The following is a 21446-nucleotide window of genomic DNA, read 5'->3' on the forward strand; positions in this document are numbered from 1 at the left end:
GTCCTCCAACTCCCTGTTTCGTCCAGTTCTGTCATAGGCCAGGGTAACGTGATGCAGTGATAGTGGCTGTTCAATGTCTAACATCCACCACTGGGGGGTGATAGAAATATAGCACTGTTGTCTCATCCTCCTCTTCGCTGATCCACCCACCCAAAGTCACTATATTGGAGCTCCTGCTGGTAAACTACCATTTCTGCCGCTTGTTGGGATCGCAGATCATCCTTTTTCATTACATACTCAGTCTTAACCTTTGTAACTGAGCCTCCTTCTTGGCCTACACCCTCCTTCCAGTAAAATCTGACTGCCCTTGCCATCTGGGAAGGGTCGTTCTCTGTCCAATTCATGTTATTACATTTCACAGCAGTAACCACAGAAGGTGGTAGGCAATGCATTAACATAGCACAGTATTGAGGGGAATTCTGACCACTTTGATACAGCAAATCGCCTGACTGCCCCCGGTAGATTTCATTAAAACGCCCCAGACATTCCTATGGCTCATCAATCTTCCTAGGTTTTAGGTCTAAGATAACAGAAAGATTTATGGGCCTTTGAAATGTGCTATTCAACACATTCAAGATCTGTGTCCTTCTTTTCTCTATTTGCTCTCTTTTTTTTTTTAAACTTAAAAATGTTTGAAAATTCAAATTGAATTACTGCAACTTGCAAGCTTAGCTCTGATCTCAACTCAGAACTAAATGTACAATTTGCTTAACACAAACTTGTATAACATTTACAACTTAATTATTTCTTTATCTTAACAATTTTTTCTTTTAACAAGTTTTTTTTTCTGTTACATACACATAAGTATTAGCAAAATCAACTATCATAAGTATTAGCAAAATCAATTATCATCTTCAGATTGACACTTTTTAAAATGGTGTCCATGATCTTCTTTAAGTTTCTATTAATCTCCAGATAAAATGAGATAAACCTTATTTCAAGTAAGTAAAATTTAAGATTCTGGCAATTTCAATCAATTGCTTTCGAAAATAATAACTTTTATCAAAGAGGTGGAGAAACCCACTGGTTTCCTTTAATTAATTCAAAACGTAACTTTGCTGGTGTTCACTGACTCAAAGGAAAGGTATCCGATTACACTGCAGACTGTTATCTCAAGGCCTGAGTGAGAAGCACTGTCTGTTTTCAACTCCGCCTGCTGCTGTTAACCCTTTGAGAGACTTCTGCTTCAACCTCACAATCTCAACTAGACCTCGGAACTTTACAGTCCAAGGAGACAATTTTAGCTTAATCAACTATATATTTAAAACACTCACACATAGAGTTGAACCATCTTCAGATTTAAAAACAGTTATACTGGACTGAACCCCCATCTATTGAAGTCCCATCAGCCCCTGAACCCATATAATAGACTGAACCTTTATTATTTAAAGTCCCATCAGCCTCTGAACCCTAATAATAGACTGAACCTTTATTATTTAAGTCACATCAGCCTCTGAACCCCGATAATAGACTGAACCTTTATATTTAAAGTCACATCAGCCTCTGAACCCCGATAATAGACTGAACCTTTATTATTTAAAGTCACATCAGCCTCTGAACCCTAACCCAAGCCGAAACAACAATATGAAATCCCATCAATTAAAGTGCTAATCCCCAGACTGACCTGTGATTTCGTCGAGGTGGTCTTTCTGTGCCAACCGCGAGTGACCAGACTAATCAGACGATAAGAAGAGGGGAACAATCAATGCTGGTCGTTTTCCATTTCTACATTGAGGGCCCTTTGTTTCCGTCCTCCTGTTCATAATCAGTCTAATTCTGATTTCGCAGTTGGAACAGGATCGCCCAGAGAAATCCCGGGTTTCGGCACCAAATGTTAATCTCCAAATTTCTTTCTCTGTCAGTCTGGCCTCAATAAAAGTTGAGACGGATTCGCACGTAAACAGAAGTTATTTATTTAGCTTGCAAGCTTAATCATCTTACAGAAATGTAAGAGACATCCAGCCTCTTTCATTCCAGAAAACGACTGAACTAACAGACAAAGGGATCTCTGCAAAATCAGTTCAAATGGTATCAAGTTTCACATACTCGACGGACATAGGTCAGCCTATGTCCCTCCTGACCTGTTCGATCTATTCTGATTGGCTCACTTCCAATCCCTTTCTCTGGCCCCTATCAATGAAGCATCACCCTCATAGACACACCTCTTCCTGCTTTTTCCATGCGGTCTCAAATTCCTTTGTCCCTAACTGCAAAAATCAAAGTGGCTTATTTCTACATTACATTAACTAGTAACTCTAAAGTAACTATTTTATATCACATTCGTCATCTCTCGGTGGTTCCACTGCTCTCTTGTATGTAGCTGCCTCTGTAACTGTGACCATTCACTGATTCAGTTCCAATTGTCAGTGTGTTTCATTGGGTGTTTCCACTGCTCTCTTGTATGTAGCTGCCTCTGTAACTGTGACCATTCAGTGATTCAGTTGCTATTGTCAATGTGTTTCTCTGGGTGGTTCCACTGCAATCTTGGGTGTAGCTGCCTCTGTAACTGTGACCATTAAGTGATTCAGTACCAATTGTCAGTGTGTTTCTCTGGGTGGTTCCACTGCACTCTGGGATGTAGCTGCCTCTGTAAATGTGGCCATTCAGTGATTGAGTTCCAATTGTCAGTGTGTTTCTCTGGATGGTTCCACTTCTCACTGGGATGTAGCTGCCTCTGAAACTGTGACCATTCAGTGATTCAGTTCAAATTGTCAGTATGTTTCTCTGGGTGATTTCACTGCACTCTGGGGTGTAGCTGTCTCTGCAACTATGACCATTCAGTAATTCAGTTCCAATTGTCATTGTGTTTCTCTGTGTGGTTCAACTGCACTCTGGGATGTTGCTGCCTCTGTAACTGTGACCATTCAGTGATTCAGTTCCAATTGTCAGTGTGTTTCTCTGTGTGGTTCAACTGCTCTCTGGCGTGTAGCTGACTTTGTAACTGTGACCATTCAGTGATTCAATTCCAATTGTCAGTGTGTTTCTCTGGGTGGGTCCACTGCACTCTGGGTTGTAGCAGCTTCTGTAACTGTGACCATTCAGTGATTCAGTTCCAATTGTCAATATGTTTCTCTGGATGGGACCACTACACTCTGGGATGTAGCTGTCTCTGTAACTGTGACCATTCAGTGATTCAGTTCCAATTGTCAGTGTGTATCTCTGGGTGGTTCAACTGCACTCTGGGGTGTAGCTGCCTCTGTAACTGTGACCATTCAGTGATTCAGTTCCTATTGTCAGTGTGTTTCTCTGGGTGTTTCCACTGCACTCTGGGATGTAGCTATCTCTGTAACTGTGAACATTCAGTGATTCAGTTCCAATTGTCAGTGCATTTCTCTGGGTGCTTTTCCTGCACACTGGCGTTTAGCTGCCTCTGTAACTGTGACCATTCAGTGATTCAGTTCCAATTGTCAGTGTGTTTCTCTGGGTGTTTCCACTGCACTCTGGGATGTAGATATCTCTGTAACTGTGAACATTCAGTGATTCAGTTCCAATTGTCAGTGTGTTTCTCTGGGTGGTTCCACTGCTCGCTGGTGTGTAGCTGCCTCTGTAATTGTGAGCATTCAGTGATTCAGTTCCAATTGTCAGTGTGTTTCTCTGGGTGGGCCCACTGCTCTCTGGTGCGTAGCTGCCTCTGTAATTGTGACCATTCAGTGATTCAGTTCCAATTGTCATTGTGTTTCTCTGGGTGGGCCCACTGCTCTCTGGTGTGTAGCTGCCTCTATAATAGTGTCCATTCAGTCATTCAGTTCCAATTGTCAGTGTGTTTCTCTGGGAGGGCTCTCTGCTCTCTGGTGTGTAACTGCCTCTGTAACTGTGACCATTCAGTGATTCAGTTCCAATTGTCAGTGTGTTTCTCTGGGTGGGCACACTGCTCTCTGGTGCGTAGCTGCCTCTGTAATTGTGACCATTCAGTGATTCAGTTCTAAATATCTGTGTGTTTCTCTGGTTGGTTCCACTGCACTCTGGGGTGTAGCTGCCTCTGTAACTGTGACCATTCAGTGAATCAGCTCATATTGTCTGTGTGTTTCTCTGAGTGTTTCCATTGCACCCTGGTATGTAGTTGCCACTGGAACTGTGACCATTCAGTGATTCAGTTCCAATTGTCAGTGTGTTTCTCTGGGTGGTTCCTCTGCCCTCTGGGATGTAGCTGTATCTGTAACTGTGACCATTCATTGATTCAGTTCCAATTGTCAGTGCATTTCTTTGGTTGATTTTACTGCACACTGGCGTTTAGCTGCCTCTGTAACTGTGATCATTCAGTGATTCAGTTCAAACTTTCAGTGTGTTTCTCTCGTGGGTCCACTGCTCTCTGGGGTGTAGCTGCCTCTGAAACTATGACCATTCAGTGATTCAGTTCCAATTGTCAGTGAGTTTCTCTGGGTGGGTCCCCTGCACTCTGGGATGTAGTTGCCACCGTAATTGTGACCATTCAGTGATTTAGATCTAATTGTCAGTGCATTTCTCTGTGTGGTTCTACTGTACACTGGCGTGTAGCTGCCTCTGTAACTGTGACCATACAGTGATTCAGTTCCAATTGTCAGTGTCTTTGTCTGCTTGTTTCCACTGCTCTCTGGGGTGTACCTGCCTCTGTAACTGTGACGATTCAGTGATTCAGTTTCAATTGTCAGTGTGTATCTCTGTTAATCTCCAAATTTCTTTCTCTGTCAGTCTGGCCTCAATAAAAGTTGAGACGGATTCGCACGTAAACAGAAGTTATTTATTTAGCTTGCAAGCTTAATCATCTTACAGAAATGTAAGAGACATCCAGCCTCTTTCATTCCAGAAAACGACTGAACTAACAGACAAAGGGATCTCTGCAAAATCAGTTCAAATGGTATCAAGTTTCACATACTCGACGGACATAGGTCAGCCTATGTCCCTCCTGACCTGTTCGATCTATTCTGATTGGCTCACTTCCAATCCCTTTCTCTGGCCCCTATCAATGAAGCATCACCCTCATAGACACACCTCTTCCTGCTTTTTCCATGCGGTCTCAAATTCCTTTGTCCCTAACTGCAAAAATCAAAGTGGCTTATTTCTACATTACATTAACTAGTAACTCTAAAGTAACTATTTTATATCACATTCGTCATTCCCTCCTTTTATCATTCCATGATAACCAAACTATCCAATCTATAGCTACGGTTCCTCATCTAAAAAGATTCGTCGCTGCATTTCCAATTCATCTGCTTCACCCTCATGGATTTTAACAGTTAATTTTTTTTCTCGGTGATTGGGGCGGTGATCTGATCCAGTGCACCCAGCATTCTACCCATCACACATTTAAGGATGGCCAGGCCCACAAAGATGCAGCCGATAGCTACCACTAGATACATGGCCATATTTATCAACCAGTCCTTCCATCCTCCAAATCCCCAGTTACCCCAAGAGTCAGGATCCTGCATCCCGTCCAAGTGATCCCGTATGCGATCCATAAATTTAGTAATGTTAGCAGTCAAGTCCTGAATCCCCATAATACACTTGCCCTGTACTATGGCGCATACCCCACCCTCACGGGCCAGAAGATAGTCAAGAGCATACCGGTTGCGTAAGGACCTCCCAGTAGCCCAGTTTATCCAATTTTGAAATGCCCATTCGGGCCGCCCAGCAATGCAGAAAGCCCTATTCCCAACAGTGATATGAGAGACATTCGCCCAGCCACAAAGGAGCTGGAGGCCAGCGTTCAATGGAACGCAAGTGGTGCTATAACAAACGCATTGGCCAGACGCCTGGGTGATATGGCACCTCCTGTCCGTACAGGTGGGAAACAGACATGTTATATTTGTGTCTACCTCTACCAGCAAACAGCCATATCCTTCACTGCTGAAGCAATTCTCGTACGACCGGGAATCCCTATTGGGAGTGAAGTGGCTAGGTATGTACGCCCTCCACCGTCGCAGCCTATCGTACTGTGAATGGGAATTATCCCGAGGGAGGGGAAGGCAAATAGCCGGTGGTGCTGAATCCGGATCGTAAGGAAGAGTGACTTGCTCGGGCAATGGCTCGGAACGCTGACAAGAACCACCGTTTGGGGAGTGCCCCAAAGCGGTGAAACAGAAAATAACCTAGACACCGCTGCGGGGTTTGGGTAGCAGACAACCCGTCCCTGGCCATACGGACGGTGGTAAATCTGGTAGAAGAGATTCATACTACCCGGGTTTTCCTCAGTTTGGCCTTTAATTAACTTAAGTGCATCTCCCGGTAACCTACGTTCTAGCTGTACTTCCCTTCTCACACGCCCCGTCCTCTCTCTAGTCCCTTTCTCTTTCTCATGGTCTCTTCCTACACTCTTCTGACAGCCTGATGTTACCTTTATTGTACCACTTTTAACACATCCAAAATCAAATTTACATGTATTCCAAAAACAAGGCAATGTCCATATAATGTTCCCTTCCCATCGCCGGGGCCGGTGCAGCTGCTTCATGACTCCCGCATTCTCCTTCACTTTGATGACCTTCCATGAGTCGATACCATGTCCTCGTATATGGGGGCAGTGAAGAACATCACCTGTGCATAGGTGATGTATCCTTGTAGATTGGTTGGGGCTACACAGATACATAATATTCCCCTTTTCCATGTCCATCGCCAATAACACGCCAAGCGAAGTGAGGCCAAATATCAGACAGACGATGCGTAGCCACTCCATCATGCTCCACACCTGTAAAATAGCACTGGAGAAGGGAGGCAGGTTAGTATCCGACCTTTTACAGTAGTGGAGATGGGCTCAATTTACAGTGATGTAGGTGGACCCAAGCACTTCGCCCCTCCACTTTAACTGCTGTGGGGGTGGTAAGGAGAACTTGGAAGGGCCCGTCCCATCGCGGCTCCGACCCCTTCCTGGTCCAATTTTTGACCATTACATAACTACCGGGCTGGACTGAAAGTGAGCTAGGTACTGGGGCAATGGCTGGTGAGCCGCACGGACTGGGCCATGGAGTTCCTTGAGCACTTGCGTAAGGGCTAGAACATAGGTGGTCATTTCCTCAGTCATCTGATGAAACTGAACCCGTCTGGGAACCTGCAAGCTCCAGGGAGTTCTAAGAGGCCTGCCATAAAGAATCTCGGCGGGAGAGAGCCGGGCTGGTCCCGCAGGTGTAACCCGCAGCTGGAAGAGGGCAACGGGGAGCAACTTAAGCCATGTCAGTCCCGTGTCTGCTCTTAATTTAGCCAATTTAGTTTTGAGGGTCTGATTGTGTCTTTCAACCACCCCGGCCGCCTGTGGTCTGTAAGCACAGTGGAACTGCTGGCGTATGCCCAACTGGGAGCAAAACTCCTTGTTAATTTGTCCAATAAAATGAGGCCCATTATCAGAACTTAACTGAGCTGGTATACCGTACCGGGGAATGATTTCCCTCATCAAGACCTTAACCACAGTAGCAGCTTTACTATAGATAGTCGGATACGCCTCAACCCATCTGCTGAACACATCCACAATGACCAAAACATATTTATAACATTGACACCTTTCCAACTCAATGTAATCCATTTGGAGCGTCTCAAAGGGACCACTGGGCAACGGGGTTTGCCCCTTCCCACAAGGGATACCTTTTCCGGTGTTATATTGCTGACAAATCAAACACCGATTACTGATACTTTGGGCCAACCCCTGCATTTTAGGGTGCCACCAAGTGTCCAGCAACAAATCACTAGTCCCCCGAGCCCCACAATGAGTTGCAAAGTGTACACATTCGATGACCCATAAAGCCAGTACATCAGACATACAAGTCTGATGTGCAGGCGTGGTCCATAAAGAGGAAACAGAATCATATGTACAACCTAACCGTTTCTACATTTGTTTATCACTCTCAGGAGCGTCCTCCTGTAACCTTATGACGTCTTGGATGGTTGGCATTGGCTTGTCAGAAGCAGACACATTCATAGTAGATCGTTTAGTCTGACTTAACATTTTAGGCACCATCACTTGCTGAATTTGTGCGGCTGTGCGCGCTGCACAATCTGCTCGTTCATTACCAACGTCAACTGGGGTTGTACCATTCGTGTGGGCAGCACATTTAATAACGGAAATCTGCGCTGGCAGAAGGAGGGCCTGCAGTAGGTCATTAACTAAACCCCGGTGGGATATTTGACCACACATAATCATGTCAGGTTGTTCTGACGAAATGTCACTCAAATCGCCCCTTATTGTGGTAGTTTCCTGAATCAAGGCTAAACAGTCGTGGCCAGGTGCGTCTTCATGGACAGGGGGACCACTAAGAAAACAGGCTGGATTGATAGTGGTACAGTATTTAAATGTCAGACGTGGATTGTTCAAAAGGTATATCTCATACCTATTCTGACGAGCTGCGGTAAGATGCTGACCATTCGCCCCATATCCCTGGCATGGTACTGGTCATGGACCTGACGTGTAATATGAGGGCTTACCGAAGCTGACTGTGGCCATAAATGTGGTGATATTGTAACAAAATCGGCTGTACCTTCTTTTCCCGTGACTGTGGCTGTAACCTTGACTGGCCATTCGGTCTCAAGTAATGGCCAGTATTTGTCCTCCAACTCCCTGTTTCGTCCAGTTCTGTCATAGGCCAGGGTAACGTGATGCAGTGATAGTGGCTGTTCAATGTCTAACATCCACCACTGGGGGGTGATAGAAATATAGCACTGTTGTCTCATCCTCCTCTTCGCTGATCCACCCACCCAAAGTCACTATATTGGAGCTCCTGCTGGTAAACTACCATTTCTGCCGCTTGTTGGGATCGCAGATCATCCTTTTTCATTACATACTCAGTCTTAACCTTTGTAACTGAGCCTCCTTCTTGGCCTACACCCTCCTTCCAGTAAAATCTGACTGCCCTTGCCATCTGGGAAGGGTCGTTCTCTGTCCAATTCATGTTATTACATTTCACAGCAGTAACCACAGAAGGTGGTAGGCAATGCATTAACATAGCACAGTATTGAGGGGAATTCTGACCACTTTGATACAGCAAATCGCCTGACTGCCCCCGGTAGATTTCATTAAAACGCCCCAGACATTCCTATGGCTCATCAATCTTCCTAGGTTTTAGGTCTAAGATAACAGAAAGATTTATGGGCCTTTGAAATGTGCTATTCAACACATTCAAGATCTGTGTCCTTCTTTTCTCTATTTGCTCTCTTTTTTTTTAAACTTAAAAATGTTTGAAAATTCAAATTGAATTACTGCAACTTGCAAGCTTAGCTCTGATCTCAACTCAGAACTAAATGTACAATTTGCTTAACACAAACTTGTATAACATTTACAACTTAATTATTTCTTTATCTTAACAATTTTTTCTTTTAACAAGTTTTTTTTTCTGTTACATACACATAAGTATTAGCAAAATCAACTATCATAAGTATTAGCAAAATCAATTATCATCTTCAGATTGACACTTTTTAAAATGGTGTCCATGATCTTCTTTAAGTTTCTATTAATCTCCAGATAAAATGAGATAAACCTTATTTCAAGTAAGTAAAATTTAAGATTCTGGCAATTTCAATCAATTGCTTTCGAAAATAATAACTTTTATCAAAGAGGTGGAGAAACCCACTGGTTTCCTTTAATTAATTCAAAACGTAACTTTGCTGGTGTTCACTGACTCAAAGGAAAGGTATCCGATTACACTGCAGACTGTTATCTCAAGGCCTGAGTGAGAAGCACTGTCTGTTTTCAACTCCGCCTGCTGCTGTTAACCCTTTGAGAGACTTCTGCTTCAACCTCACAATCTCAACTAGACCTCGGAACTTTACAGTCCAAGGAGACAATTTTAGCTTAATCAACTATATATTTAAAACACTCACACATAGAGTTGAACCATCTTCAGATTTAAAAACAGTTATACTGGACTGAACCCCCATCTATTGAAGTCCCATCAGCCCCTGAACCCATATAATAGACTGAACCTTTATTATTTATAGTCCCATCAGCCTCTGAACCCTAATAATAGACTGAACCTTTATTATTTAAGTCACATCAGCCTCTGAACCCCGATAATAGACTGAACCTTTATTATTTAAAGTCACATCAGCCTCTGAACCCCGATAATAGACTGAACCTTTATTATTTAAAGTCACATCAGCCTCTGAACCCTAACCCAAGCCGAAACAACAATATGAAATCCCATCAATTAAAGTGCTAATCCCCAGACTGACCTGTGATTTCGTCGAGGCGGTCTTTCTGTGCCAACCGCGAGTGACCAGACTAATCAGACGATAAGAAGAGGGGAACAATCAATGCTGGTCGTTTTCCATTTCTACATTGAGGGCCCTTTGTTTCCGTCCTCCTGTTCATAATCAGTCTAATTCTGATTTCGCAGTTGGAACAGGATCGCCCAGAGAAATCCAGGGTTTCGGCACCAAATGTTAATCTCCAAATTTCTTTCTCTGTCAGTCTGGCCTCAATAAAAGTTGAGACGGATTCGCACGTAAACAGAAGTTATTTATTTAGCTTGCAAGCTTAATCATCTTACAGAAATGTAAGAGACATCCAGCCTCTTTCATTCCAGAAAACGACTGAACTAACAGACAAAGGGATCTCTGCAAAATCAGTTCAAATGGTATCAAGTTTCACATACTCGACGGACATAGGTCAGCCTATGTCCCTCCTGACCTGTTCAATCTATTCTGATTGGCTCACTTCCAATCCCTTTCTCTGGCCCCTATCAATGAAGCATCACCCTCATAGACACACCTCTTCCTGCTTTTTCCATGCGGTCTCAAATTCCTTTGTCCCTAACTGCAAAAATCAAAGTGGCTTATTTCTACATTACATTAACTAGTAACTCTAAAGTAACTATTTTATATCACATTCGTCAACTCTCGGTGGTTCCACTGCTCTCTTGTATGTAGCTGCCTCTGTAACTGTGACCATTCACTGATTCAGTTCCAATTGTCAGTGTGTTTCATTGGGTGTTTCCACTGCTCTCTTGTATGTAGCTGCCTCTGTAACTGTGACCATTCAGTGATTCAGTTGCTATTGTCAATGTGTTTCTCTGGGTGGTTCCACTGCAATCTTGGGTGTAGCTGCCTCTGTAACTGTGACCATTCAGTGATTCAGTACCAATTGTCAGTGTGTTTCTCTGGGTGGTTCCACTGCACTCTGGGATGTAGCTGCCTCTGTAAATGTGGCCATTCAGTGATTGAGTTCCAATTGTCAGTGTGTTTCTCTGGATGGTTCCACTTCTCACTGGGATGTAGCTGCCTCTGAAACTGTGACCATTCAGTGATTCAGTTCAAATTGTCAGTATGTTTCTCTGGGTGATTTCACTGCACTCTGGGGTGTAGCTGTCTCTGCAACTATGACCATTCAGTAATTCAGTTCCAATTGTCATTGTGTTTCTCTGTGTGGTTCAACTGCACTCTGGGATGTTGCTGCCTCTGTAACTGTGACCATTCAGTGATTCAGTTCCAATTGTCAGTGTGTTTCTCTGTGTGGTTCAACTGCTCTCTGGCGTGTAGCTGACTTTGTAACTGTGACCATTCAGTGATTCAATTCCAATTGTCAGTGTGTTTCTCTGGGTGGGTCCACTGCACTCTGGGTTGTAGCAGCTTCTGTAACTGTGACCATTCAGTGATTCAGTTCCAATTGTCAATATGTTTCTCTGGATGGGACCACTACACTCTGGGATGTAGCTGTCTCTGTAACTGTGACCATTCAGTGATTCAGTTCCAATTGTCAGTGTGTATCTCTGGGTGGTTCAACTGCACTCTGGGGTGTAGCTGCCTCTGTAACTGTGACCATTCAGTGATTCAGTTCCTATTGTCAGTGTTCTTTCTCCCGGTGGTTCTACAGCACTCTGGGCTGCAGCAGCCTCTGTAACTGTGACCATTCAGTGATTCAGTTCCAATTGTCAGTGTGTTTCTCTGGGTGTTTCCACTGCACTCTGGGATGTAGCTATCTCTGTAACTGTGAACATTCAGTGATTCAGTTCCAATTGTCAGTGCATTTCTCTGGGTGCTTTTCCTGCACACTGGCGTTTAGCTGCCTCTGTAACTGTGACCATTCAGTGATTCAGTTCCAATTGTCAGTGTGTTTCTCTGGGTGTTTCCACTGCACTCTGGGATGTAGATATCTCTGTAACTGTGAACATTCAGTGATTCAGTTCCAATTGTCAGTGTGTTTCTCTGGGTGGTTCCACTGCTCGCTGGTGTGTAGCTGCCTCTGTAATTGTGAGCATTCAGTGATTCAGTTCCAATTGTCAGTGTGTTTCTCTGGGTGGGCCCACTGCTCTCTGGTGCGTAGCTGCCTCTGTAATTGTGACCATTCAGTGATTCAGTTCCAATTGTCATTGTGTTTCTCTGGGTGGGCCCACTGCTCTCTGGTGTGTAGCTGCCTCTATAATAGTGTCCATTCAGTCATTCAGTTCCAATTGTCAGTGTGTTTCTCTGGGAGGGCTCTCTGCTCTCTGGTGTGTAACTGCCTCTGTAACTGTGACCATTCAGTGATTCAGTTCCAATTGTCAGTGTGTTTCTCTGGGTGGGCACACTGCTCTCTGGTGCGTAGCTGCCTCTGTAATTGTGACCATTCAGTGATTCAGTTCTAAATATCTGTGTGTTTCTCTGGTTGGTTCCACTGCACTCTGGGGTGTAGCTGCCTCTGTAACTGTGACCATTCAGTGAATCAGCTCATATTGTCTGTGTGTTTCTCTGAGTGTTTCCATTGCACCCTGGTATGTAGTTGCCACTGGAACTGTGACCATTCAGTGATTCAGTTCCAATTGTCAGTGTGTTTCTCTGGGTGGTTCCTCTGCCCTCTGGGATGTAGCTGTATCTGTAACTGTGACCATTCATTGATTCAGTTCCAATTGTCAGTGCATTTCTTTGGTTGATTTTACTGCACACTGGCGTTTAGCTGCCTCTGTAACTGTGATCATTCAGTGATTCAGTTCAAACTTTCAGTGTGTTTCTCTCGTGGGTCCACTGCTCTCTGGGGTGTAGCTGCCTCTGTCACTGTGACCATTCAGCGATTCAGTTCCAATTGTCAGTGTGTTTCTCTCGTGGGTCCACTGCTCTCTGGGGTGTAGCTGCCTCTGTAACTGTGACGATTCAGTGATTCAGTTTCAATTGTCAGTGTGTATCTCTCGGTGGTTCCACTGCTCTCATGTATGTAGCTGCCTCTGTAACTGTGACCATTCACTGATTCAGTTCCAATTGTCAGTGTGTTTCTTTGGGTGTTTCCACTGCTCTCTTGTATGTAGCTGCCTCTGTAACTGTGACCATTCAGTGATTCAGTACCAATTGTCAGTGTGTTTCTCTGGGTGGTTCCACTGCACTCTGGGATGTAGCTGCCTCTGTAAATGTGGCCATTCAGTGATTGAGTTCCAATTGTCAGTGTGTTTCTCTGGATGGTTCCAATTCTCACTGGGATTTAGCTGCCTCTGAAACTGTGACCATTCAGTGATTCAGTTCAAATTGTCAGTATGTTTCTCTGGGTGATTTCACTGCACTCTGGGGTGTAGCTGTCTCTGCAACTATGACCATTCAGTAATTCAGTTCAAATTGTCATGGTGTTTCTCTGTGTGGTTCAACTGCACACTGGGATGTTGCTGCCTCTGTAACTGTGACCATTCAGTGATTCAGTTCCAATTGTCAGTGTGTTTCTCTGTGTGGTTCAACTGCTCTCTGGCGTGTAGCTGACTTTGTAACTGTGACCATTCAGTGATTCAGTTCCAATTGTCAGTGTGTTTCTCTGTGTGGTTCCAATGCACTCTGGGGTGTAGCTGCCTCTGTAACTGTGACCATTCCGTGATTCAGTTCGAATTGTCAGTGTGTTTCTCTGGATGGGACCACTCCACTCTGGGATGTAGCTGTCTCTGTAACTGTGACCATTCAGTGATTCAGTTCCAATTGTCAGTGTGTTTCTCTGGGTGGTTCAACTGCACTCTGGCGTGTAGCTGCCTCTGTAACTATGACCATTCAGTGATTCAGTTCCTATTGTCAGTGTTCTTTCTCCCGATGGTTCTACAGCACTCTGGGCTGCAGCAGCCTCTGTAACTGTCCCCATTCAGTGATTCAGTTCCAGTTGTCAGTGTGTTTCTCTGGGTGTTTCCACTGCACTCTGGGATGTAGCTATATCTGTAACTGTGAACATTCAGTGATTCAGTTCCAATTGTCAGTGCATTTCTCTGGGTGCTTTTACTGCACACTGGCGTTTAGCTGCCTCTGTAACTGTGACCATTCAGCGATTCAGTTCCAATTGTCAGTGTGTTTCTCTGGGTGGTTCCACTGCTCGCTGGTGTGTAGCTGCATCTGTAATTGTGAGCATTCAGTGATTCAGTTCCAATTGTCAGTGTGTTTCTCTGGGTGGGCCCACTGCTCTCTGGTGCGTAGCTGCCTCTTTAATTGTGACCATTCAGTGATTCAGTTCCAATTGTCAGTGTGTTTCTCTGGCTGGGCCCACTGCTCTCTGGTGTGTAGCTGCCTCTATAATAGTGACCATTAAGTGATTCAGTTCCAATTGTCAGTGTGTTTCTCTGGGTGGGCTCTCTGCTCTCTGGTGTGTAGCTGCCTCTGTAACTGTGACCATTCAGTGATTCAGTTCCAATTATCTGTGTGTTTCTCTGGTTGGTTCCACTGCACTCTGGGGTGTAGCTGCCTCTGCAACTGTGACCATTCAGTGAATCAGCTCATATTGTCTGTGTGTTTCTCTGGGTGGTTCCATTGCACCCTGGTGTGTCGTTGCCACTGTAACTGTGACCATTCAGTGATTCAGTTCCAATTGTCAGTGTGTTTCTCTGGGTGGTTCCTCTGCACTCTGGGATGTAGCTGGCTCTATAACTGTGACCATTCAGTCATTCAGTTCCAATTGTCAGTGCATTTCTTTGGGTGATTTTACTGCACACTGGCGTTTAGCTGCCTCTGTAACTGTGATCATTCAGTGATTCAGTTCAAACTTTCAGTGTGTTTCTATGGATGGTTCCACTGCTCTCTGGGCTGTAGCTGCCTCTGTAACTGTCACCATTCAGTGATTCAGTTCCAATTGTCAGTGTGTTTCTCTGGGTGGGCCCACTGCTCTCTGGTGTGTAGCTGCCTCTGTAATAGTGACCATTCAGTGATTCAGTTCCAATTGTCAGTGTGTTTCTCTGGGTTTGCTCTCTGCTCTCTGGTGTGTAGCTTCCTCTGTAACTGTGACCATTCAGTGATTCAGTTCCAATTGTCAGTGTGTTTCTCTGGGTGGGTCCACTGCACTCTGGGGTGGAGCTGTCTCTGCAACTATGACCATTCAGTAATTCAGTTCCAATTGTCATTGTGTTTCTCTGTGTGGTTCAACTGCACACTGGGATGTTGCTGCCTCTGTAACTGTGACCATTCAGTGATTCAGTTCCAATTGTCAGTGTGTTTCTCTGTGTGGTTCAACTGCTCTCTGGCGTGTAGCTTATTTTTTAACTGTGACCATTCAGTGATTCAGTTCCAATTGTCAGTGTGTTTCTCTGGGTGGGTCCACTGCACTCTGGGTTGTGGCAGCTTCTGTAACTGTGACCATTCAGTGATTCAGTTCCAATTGTCATATTTGTTTCTCTGTATGGGACCACAACACTCTGGGATGTAGCTGTCTCTGTAACTGTGACCATTCAGTGATTCAGTTCCAATTGTCAGTGTGTATCTCTGGGTGGTTCAACTGCACTCTGGGGTGTAGCTGTCTCTGTAACTGTGACCATTCAGTGATTCAGTTCCTATTGTCAGTGTTCTTTCTCCCGGTGTTTCCACTGCACTCTGGGATGTAGCTATCTCTGTAACTGTGAACATTCAGTGATTCAGTTCCAATTGTCAGTGCATTTCTCTGGGTGCTTTTACTGCACACTGGCGTTTAGCTGTCTCTGTAACTGTGACCATTCAGTGATTCAGTTCCTATTGTCAGTGTGTTTCTCTGGGTGTTTCCACTGCACTCTGGGATGTAGCTATCTCTGTAACTGTGAACATTCAGTGATTCAGTTCCAATTGTCAGTGTGTTTCTCTGGGTGGTTCCACTGCTCGCTGGTGTGTAGCTGCCTCTGTAATTGTGAGCATTCAGTGATTCAGTTCCAATTGTCAGTGTGTTTCTCTGGGTGGGCCCTCTGCTCTTTGGTGCGTAGCTGCCTCTGTAATTGTGACCATTCAGTGATTCAGTTCCAATTGGCATTGTGTTTCTCTGGGTGGGCCCACTGCTCTCTGGTGTGTAGCTGCCTCTATAATAGTGTCCATTCAGTCATTCAGTTCCAATTGTCAGTGTGTTTCTCTGGGAGGGCTCTCTGCTCTCATCTGTGTAGCTGCCTCTATAATAGTGTCCATTCAGTCATTCAGTTCCAATTGTCAGTGTGTTTCTCTGGGAGGGCTCTCTGCTCTCTGGTGTGTAACTGCCTCTGTAACTGTGACCATTCAGTGATTCAGTTCCAATTGTCAGTGTGTTTCTCTGGGTGGGCACACTGCTCTCTGGTGCGTAGCTGCCTCTGTAATTGTGACCATTCAGTGATTCAGTTCTAAATATCTGTGTGTTTCTCTGGTTGGTTCCACTGCACTCTGGGGTGTAGCTGCCTCTGTAACTGTGACCATTCAGTGAATCAGCTCATATTGTCTGTGTATTTCTCTGGGTGGTTCCTCTGCACTCTGGGATTTAGCTGTCTCTGTAACTGTGACCATTCAGTGATTCAGTTCCAATTGTCAGTGCATTTATTTGGGTGATTTTACTGCACACTGGCGTTTAGCTGCCTCTGTAACTGTGATCATTCAGTGATTCAGTTCAAACTTTCAGTGTGTTTCTATGTGTGTTTCTATGGATGTTTCCACTGCTCTCTGGGCTGTAGCTGCCTCTGTAACTGTGACCATTCAGCGATTCAGTTCCAATTGTCAGTGTGTTTCTCTGGGTGGTTCCACTGCTCGCTGGTGTGCAGCTGCCTCTGTAACTGTGAACATTCTGTGATTCAGTTCAAATTGCAGGGTGTTTCTCTGGGTGGTTCCACTGCACTCTGGCGTGTAGCTGTCTCTGTAACTATGACCATTCAGTGATTCAGTTCCAATTGTCAGTTTGTTTCTCTCGTGGGTCCACTGCTCTCTGGGGTGTAGCTGCCTCTGTAACTGTGACGATTCAGTGATTCAGTTTCAATTGTCAGTGTGTATCTCTCGGTGGTTCCACTACTCTCTTGTATGTAGCTGCCTCTGTAACTGTGACCATTCACTGATTCAGTTCCAATTGTCAGTGTGTTTCTTTGGGTGTTATCACTGCTCTCTTGTATGTAGCGGCCTCTGTAACTGTGACCATTCAGTGATTCAGTTGCTATTGTCAATGTGTTTCTCTGGGTGGTTCCACTGCACTCTTGGGTGTAGCTGCCTCTGTAACTGTGACCATTCAGTGATTCAGTACCAATTGTCAGTGTGTTTCTCTGGGTGGTTCCACTGCACTCTGGGATGTAGCTGCCTCTTTAAATGTGGCCATTCAGTGATTGAGTTCCAATTGTCAGTGTGTTTCTCTGGGTGGGCACACTGCTCTCTGGTGCGTAGCTGCCTCTGTAATTGTGACCATTCAGTGATTCAGTTCCAATTATCTGTGTGTTTCTCTGGTTGGTTCCACTACACTCTGGGGTGTAGCTGCCTCTGCAACTGTGACCATTCAGTGAATCAGCTCATATTGTCTGTGTGTTTCTCTTGGTGGTTCCATTGCACCCTGGTGTGTAGTTGCCACTGTAACTGTGACCATTCAGTGATTCAGTTCCAATTGTCAGTGTGTTTCTCTGGGTGGTTCCTCTGCACTCTGGGGTGTAGCTGGCTCTATAACTGTGACCATTCAGTGATTCAGTTCCAATTGTCAGTGCATTTCTTTCGGTGATTTTACTGCACACTGGCGTTTAGCTGCCTCTGTAACTGTGATCATTCAGTGATTCAGTTCAAACTTTCAGTGTGTTTCTATGGATGGTTCCACTGCTCTCTGGGCTGTAGCTGCCTCTGTAACTGTCACCATTCTGCGATTCAGTTCCAATTGTCAGTGTGTTTCTCTGGGTGGTTCCACTGCTCGCTGGTGTGTAGCTGCCTCTGTAATTGTGAGCATTCAGTGATTCAGTTCCAATTGTCATATTTTTTTCTCTGTATGGGACCACTACACTCTGGGATGTAGCTGTCTCTGTAACTGTGACCATTCAGTGATTCAGTTCCAATTGTCAGTGTGTTTCTCTGGGTGGTTCCACTGCACTCTGGGATGTAGCTGCCTCTGTAACTGTGACCATTCAGTCAACAGTTCCAATTGTCAGTGTGTTTCTCTGGGTGGGTCCACTGCACTCTGGGATGTAGCTGCCTCTGAAACTATGACCATTCAGTAATTCAGTTCCAATTGTCAGTGAGTTTCTCTGGGTGTGTCCACTGAACGCTGGGATGTAGTTGCCACCGTAACTGTGACCATTCAGTGATTCAGATCTAATTGTCAGTGCGTTTCTCTGTGTGGTTCTACTGTACACTGGCGTGTAGCTGCCTCTGTAACTGTGACCATTCAGTGATTGAGTTCAAATTGTCAGTGTGTTTCGCTGCTTGGTTCCAATTCTCTCTGGGGTATAGCTGCCTCTATATCTGTGACCATTCAGCGATTCAGTTCCAATTGTCAGTGTGTTTCACTGGGTGGTTCCACTTCTCTCTGGTGTGTAGCTGCCTCTGTAACTGTGACCATTCAGTGATTCAGTTCAAATTGTCAGTGTGTTTCTCTGGGTGGTTCCACTGCACTCTGAGGTGTAGCTGTCTCTGTAACTATGACCATTCAGTGATTCAGTTCCAATTGTCAGTGTGTTTCTCTCATGGGTCCACTGCTTTCTGGGGTGTAGCTGCCTCAGTAACTGTGACGATTCAGTGATTCAGTTTCAATTTTCAGTTTACTTCTCTCGGTGGTTCCACTGCTCTCTTGTATGTAGCTGCCTCTGTAACTGTGACCATTCACTGATTCAGTTCCAATTGTCAGTGTGTTTCTCTGGGTGTTTCCACTGCTCTCTTGTATGTAGCTGCCTCTATAACAGTGACCATTCAGTGACTCACTTGCTATTGTCAATGTGTTTCTCTCGGTGGTTCCACTGCACTCTTCGGTGTAGCTGCCTCTGTAACTGTGACCATTCAGTGTTTCAGTTCCAATTGTCAGTGTGTTTCTCTGGGTGGTTCCACTGCACTCTGGGATGTAGCTGCCTCTGTAAATGTGGCCATTCAGTGATTGAGTTCCAATTGTCAGTGTGTTTCTCTGGGTGGGCCCACTGCTCTCTGGTGCGTAGCTGCCTCTGTAATTGTGACCATTCAGTGATTCAGTTCCAATTGTCAGTGTGTTACTCTGGGTGGGCCCACTGCTCTCTGGTGTGTAGCTGCCTCTGTACTAGTGACCATTCAGTGATTCAGTTCCAATTGTCAGTGTGTTTCTCTGGGTGGTCTCTCTGCTGTCTGGTGTGTAGCTGCGTCTGTAACTGTGACCATTCAGTGATTCAGTTCCAATTGTCAGTGTGTTTCTCTGGGTGGGCCCACTGCACTCTGGGGTGGAGCTGCCTCTGTAACTGTGACCATTCAGTGAATCAGTTCATATTGTCTGTGTGTTTCTCTGGGTGGTTCCACTGCACCCTGGTGTGTAGTTGCCACTGTAACTGTGACCATTCAGTGATTCAGTTCCAATTGTCAGTGTGTTTCTCTGGGTGGTTCCACTGCACTCTGGGATGTAGCTGCCTCTGTAACTGTGACCATTCAGTGATTCAGTTCCAATTGTCAGTGTGTTTCTCTGGGTGGTTCAACTGCACTCTGGGGTGTAGCTGCCTCTGTAACTGTGATCATTCAGTGATTCAGTTCCTATTGTCAGTGTTCTTTCTCCCGGTAGTTCTACAGCACTCTGGGCTGCAGCTGCCTCTGTAACTGTGACCATTCAGTGATTCAGTTCCAGTTGTCTGTGTGTTTCTCTGGGTGTTTCCACTGCACTCTGGGATGTAGCTATCTCTGTAACTGTGAACATTCAGTGTTTCAGTTCCAATTGTCAGTGCATTTCTCTGGGTGCTTTTACTGCACACTGGCGTTTAGCTGCCTCTGTAACTGTGACCATTCAGTGATTCAGTTCCAATTGTCAGTGAGTTTATCTGGGTGGTTCCACTGCACTCTGGGATGTAGCTGTCTCTGTAACTGTGACCATTCAGTGATTCAGTTCCAATTGTCAGTGTGTTTCTCTGGGTGAGCTCTCTGCTCTCTGGTGTGTAGCTGCCTCTGTAACTGTGACCATTCAGTGATTCAGTTCCTATTGTCAGTGTTCTTTCTCCCGGTGGTTCTACAGCACTGTGGGCTGCAGCAGCCTCTGTAACTGTCGCCATTCAGTGATTCAGTTCCAGTTGTCAGTGTGTTTCTCTGGGTGTTTCCACTGCACTCTGGGATGTAGCTATCTCTGTAACTGTGATCATTCTGTGATTCAGTTCCAATTGTCAGTGCATTTCTCTGGGTGCTTTTACTGCACACTGGCGTTTAGCTGCCTCTGTAACTGTGACCATTCAGCGATTCAGTTCCAATTGTCAGTGTGTTTCTCTGGGTGGTTCCACTGCTCGCTGGTGTGTAGCTGCATCTGTAATTGTGAGCATTCAGTGATTCAGTTCCAATTGTCAGTGTGTTTCTCTGGGTGGGCCCACTGCTCTCGGGTGCGTAGCTGCCTCTGTAATTGTGACCATTCAGTGATTCAGTACCAATTGTCAGTGTGTTTCTCTGGGTGGGCCCACTGCTCTCTGGTGTGTAGCTGCCTCTATAATAGTGACCATTCAGTTATTCAGTTCCAATTGTCAGTGTGTTTCTCTGGTTGGTTCCACTGCACTCTGGGGTGTAGCTGCCTCTGTAACTGTGACCATTCAGTGATTCAGTTCCAATTGTCAGTGTGTTTCTCTGGGTGGTTCCTCTGCACTCTGGGATGTAGCTGGCTCTGTAACTGTGACCATTCAGTGATTCAGTTCCAATTGTCAGTGCATTTCTTTGGGTGATTTTACTGCACACTGGCGTTTAGCTGCCTCTGTAACTGTGATCATTCAGTGATTCAGTTCAAACTTTCAGTGTGTTTCTAATGATGGTTCCACTGCTCTCTGGGCTGTAGCTGCCTCTGTAACTGTCACCATTCAGCGATTCAGTTCCAATTGTCAGTGTGTTTCTCTGGGTGGTTCCACTGCTCGCTGGTGTGTAGCTGCCTCTGTAATTGTGAGCATTCAGTGATTCAGTTCCAATTGTCAGTGTGTTTCTCTGGGTGGGCCCACTGCTCTCTGGTGCGTAGCTGCCTCTGTAATTGTGACCATTCAGTGATTCAGTTGCAATTGTCAGTGTGTTTCTCTGGGTGGGCCCACTGCTCTCTGGTGTGTAGCTACCTCTATAATAGTGACCATTCAGTGATTCAGTTCCAATTGTCAGTGTGTTTCTCTGGGTTTGCCCTCTGCTCTCTGGTGTGTAGCTTTCCCTGTAACTGTGACCATTCAGTGATTGAGTTCCAATTGTCAGTGTGGTTCTCTGGGTGGTTCCACTGCACTCTGGGATGT

The sequence above is a fragment of the Scyliorhinus torazame genome, chromosome 20 (genome assembly GCF_047496885.1).
Source record: "Scyliorhinus torazame isolate Kashiwa2021f chromosome 20, sScyTor2.1, whole genome shotgun sequence".
In the NCBI taxonomy this organism is placed as follows: Eukaryota; Metazoa; Chordata; class Chondrichthyes; order Carcharhiniformes; family Scyliorhinidae; genus Scyliorhinus; species Scyliorhinus torazame.